Source organism: Eulemur rufifrons, chromosome 5 (assembly GCF_041146395.1).
Source record: "Eulemur rufifrons isolate Redbay chromosome 5, OSU_ERuf_1, whole genome shotgun sequence".
Classification (NCBI taxonomy): Eukaryota; Metazoa; Chordata; class Mammalia; order Primates; family Lemuridae; genus Eulemur; species Eulemur rufifrons.
This window is the reverse complement of record NC_090987.1, coordinates 21,872,388-21,876,803: the sequence shown is the minus strand read 5'-3', so window position 1 is coordinate 21,876,803 and position 4,416 is coordinate 21,872,388.

Below are 4,416 nucleotides of genomic sequence, written 5' to 3'. Positions count from 1 at the left end.
GCCCGCAGTTGTCTGATGGACACCGGAAACGGCCCTGGGCCGCACCGGAAGCCCCGCCTTTCCCAACACCCCCTCCGCCCGGGTTTCCCTCCCTGGTTGGGGTTGGGACACCCATTACCTGGTCCAGTGGTGCTCCTGCACCGCTACTGAGGAGCAGAGGAGGGTCTTCTTGAGACTTGCTCCCGCAAGGGCTCGGCCTGCTAGGCCCAGATGCACGAGGAAAAGCAGAAACCTCTGCCTTTGCTCAGTATCTCTTTTCCATTCCACAGCATCATTGTTGGACCAAGTGCTGTTGAGTAGCTTGCTTTCCCTCCACCCTCCCTCCTTCCACCACTTATCCATTCTCGAGGGGTAACTCAGAAGTTACACTTTCCTTCAAATCTCTCAGCCTCAGCATTTCCTCCTTACTGCATGACTAGCATCTGCCACTTACTGCTTTTTCCGTTGACCACTACCTCAGGCGCGATATCCCTCCTTTCAGGCATCAGTTATTCCAAAACCTTATGCTGTGGTTTCCCACCCTGCCTCCCTCCCAGATAGAGCTACCGCAGGCCTTGCCTACCTGTTCCTAGGGGAGCTATATCTTGGTACAGTAGAACCACCTGCCCCACCACCCCCTCCCACACACATATTGGGAGTCTCTACTAGTCTCCTCTTGATCCAGGTAAGTTATTTGGACTTAAATTCAGTGCAGAGAGGGTCACCCTTACGTACTCACTATGAAAATGACTAAATGAACTTTATGGAGAATCTGATTTAATAGGATACACACTTTGGTTACACGTATGGAACCTCTTGATAAAACCGTTGCTCTGCCCTTGACTGGGGATCCGCGTGCTACGGGAACACCATCCAATGCCTGTCAGAATCCCGGGTTTCAGCACCAAAGATGTCAGGGTGGAAGTCTGTTCTTGGTGTGCTCTTGGCTGAAGAATGACCAAACACACCAAAGTGTCAGGTCCAGGTTATTATCCCGGTCCTCTGACTCCTTCCTTGGAAAAATCATCAGCTAATACGATGGAGTAACTTCAGGCAGGGAGCAGTTTCATACGAGCAGTTCTTTACTGCAGAATAAAACGGGTCTGTCTCTGCAACTGTAGACAGATCAACTCACTCACTGACTGACCCCACTCACTACTCTCTGACTTCTTAGACTGTTTCCTTTTATTAGCCCAGTCTGGAACAGGGCTTGTTAGGGACAGAAAAACAAGAGATAATGTTATGATAGGAGCAGAAAAACAAGAAGGAGGAAACAGTTAAAGAAAATAAGAAGGAAATAGTTACAGAAAAATAACCAGGGAAAAAGTTATTTCAGTCTTAAAGAATGAGTTAATTAGACCATGGAACAAGGCCCACCAATCAAAATATAGAAAAACACCATAAACGGTGACTTTCCCCATCACAAATATAGGAGAAAGGAATGTCTGGAACCTAACCTTTAAGTTATGTCCATAGCTGGAAACATCCAGACCCCAAAACCTATGACATACAGGCATAATTAATTATATCTGACCTTTACATCAACATATATTACTAGCATATAAAAGGAAAAACACAGAAGCCAGTGTCTTCTCCACTCACACAGACAGACCCATTTCCCCTTAGAGGAAATGTACTTTCGCTTTGCAATCTTTTAAAATTTCCTTACAATAAATTCTTCATGCACACTTGCTGAGTGTCTGTCATCTCTCTCTGTCTCCTGGGCCAAGGCTTGAGATTCCTCCAAGCCAGGAACCCAAGAACTGGGGAAACACTTCAAAGCCCAGCCATGGACAGGACCGTGACACGCTCTTGGGAGGTGTAGGATGTTATCAAATGATCAACAGGTGTCCTCAAAACACCATCTGCATATACAAGCTCCCTCCAAGAAAGCCCACCTGAGGGGGGCCAGGCAGTAAACCACAATGCGGATTCAAACTAATGGGATATTAATTACCCTTAGGTTACTCCAAGGTCACTTTCTAAATCTTATTATGCCTGAGCTGGGGAATTCCTAGATTGATAAAGTGTTCCCTCTTTCCCCAGGTGTAGCAGTTGCTCGGGATAGGATTAAAGGTGGGGCAACACCAAAATGGAGTGCCTAGCCTTATCCTTCCCAGGTGGAGCAAATGCTCGAAACAGCACCAAAATAGGGAACCCCTGTCCTGAGAAGAGCCAAGATCCTATCTACCTAACATACCCCCTCTGCCCAGTGCTATAGTCAACCATGGTGTGAGGTCTAACCCTTTCTGACCTCTGGACTGGGTCTGAAGTTGTTTTTGTCTTACTCATTTTGCTAAGTGTAAATTGTTGTGTGTGTGTGTGTGTGTGTGTGTGTGCGCGTGCAAGGGCCTAATTGGTTGAAGGAAAAGGAACTTGGTTCTAGTTTCTCCTTCTGAACCAGTTGAGTCTGACCAGATTAAAACACCACCAAAGGATTTTAAGCAAGTGATATAAAACGTGCATTTTTCTAAATGCATCCTCTGGGAAAGGTGCCAGAATGGATAAGGCTAGAAAAGAGACTATTGCAGGGGTACAGGAGAGATGCTTTAACTAGAATGTGGAAACAAAGCAAAGGGGGCAAATTCAAGAGATCTTTAGGAGGTAAGAGTCAGAAATTGGTGACAGATTTGTTTCAGGGTAAGGGAGTGGAAGGCATCAAGATAATTATTATACTAGGGCTGGGTGCACTGGCTCACACCAGCATTTTGGGAGGCCAAGGCCGGAGGATCCCCTGAAGCCAGGAGTCTTGAGATCAGCCTAGACAATACTGAGACCCCCGTCTCTACAAAAAATAAAAAAAGCAGCTGGGTGTGGTAATGCGAGCCGGTAGTCCCGGCTACTTGGGAGGCTGAGGCAAGAGGATCACTTGAGCCCAGCAGTTTGAGGTTGTAGTGAGCTATGATTATGCCACTGCACTATAGCCTGGGAGATGGTGCAACACTCTCTCAAAAAAAAAAAAAAGATATTAATAATTACCAGGTTCCAGGCTTGGACAATTGGGTAGTGTAACTTATGGTGTCATTTGCTGTTATATAGAATAATGGAACAGGACTAATCACTTTCTCCTCACCAAAAGATTCGTCAAATGATTTGCTGGCTCAAAGGCAAGATGCGTACAGAAGGAATGGGACCTCAAAAGGGAGGAGCTACATTTAGAAAAAAAAAAAAGTGCAAAAAAAACCCAAAGGAGGAGTGAAGACATAAAGAAAGCAGTGTCTGAACTGAAACACTAACAGCAGGATTCCAAAACTTACCTTGATTATTAATATCCATGGACATTGGCCACTATATTTTTATAATATCTGACCTCTAATGACCAATGAGAGACCAACGAAAATTTTAGCAAAAAAGAATTCCATTTTGATTAGTATCAAAATGGTAATACTTTGTTGGTAAATGGTAATTACTTTGCAAGTAATACATCAATGAGAAAATGATTTACTTCACCAAAAACATTTTACTTCAGAAGAACATCTCTTTGGTTGACGTACACCTAGAATCATCAAAGGTTAGTGATCTGGAAAAGATGTATTATATCTAAATCATCTGGACCAGACTTCTGTTCTGAAACAGTTATTAACCAATTTTAAAGATGAGGCAACCAAAAACCACGGAGGTCTTAGGAAGTTTATTTGCCTTAAGTCACATGATAAAAGGTTTTGTTTGGTAATGAGAAATATCCTGCCTCCTACTTTTTACTATCCAGATACATTGCTTTCTCTTAAGTCGTTTGAGTACATACACATATAAACACAAGTAACTACACATACCTACACAGCACAGATCAAATTGCCCACTCTTACAGTATCTAAAGCAGGGATTTAAAAACATACTTTTTAGTCATGTTTTTGAAAATTTAGGGTTTTGTGGAAACGCTTTGGGAAGCTTAACAAGAGTCAGGTGGAGGCTGAACCGTGAGCCTTTGGGTCCTAGCCCTGCTTTAACTAAAAATAAATACATAAATGGACCTACTCTTACCTGTTTTAGATATTGAATTATTACAGTTGTGTGTTAGAATTCCTTTGAAAATCTGGTTCTGTTGCTAATCAAAGCTTGAAAACCACTATACTCGATTAAGGATTAGGGTACAAATTTGGCTTTTATAGACTAGAGCCAAGACCTTTCGCAATAGTTGAGAGGCATGCAGATATAGGGTCAGACTACGTAAGGACCATAAACATCAGGGATAGCTGAGTCCAGAATGATCACAAATTGTTAATTCTGAGAATGAACAAAGGGGAGGATATGGGCAGGCAGGCACTTAAGTTATTGTTATTAAAATAAGATACTAAGGTTACTGAATCAAAACTGCTCTGGGGAAACGAGGGGTAACTTGTGAAAGCTCACAGACCTCCTTTCAGCCACATTAAGACTGGAATTGTGTAAGTGGCTTCCAGGTATGTGCCCTTCTGTGACTGCTCCCCAGGGGAGTGT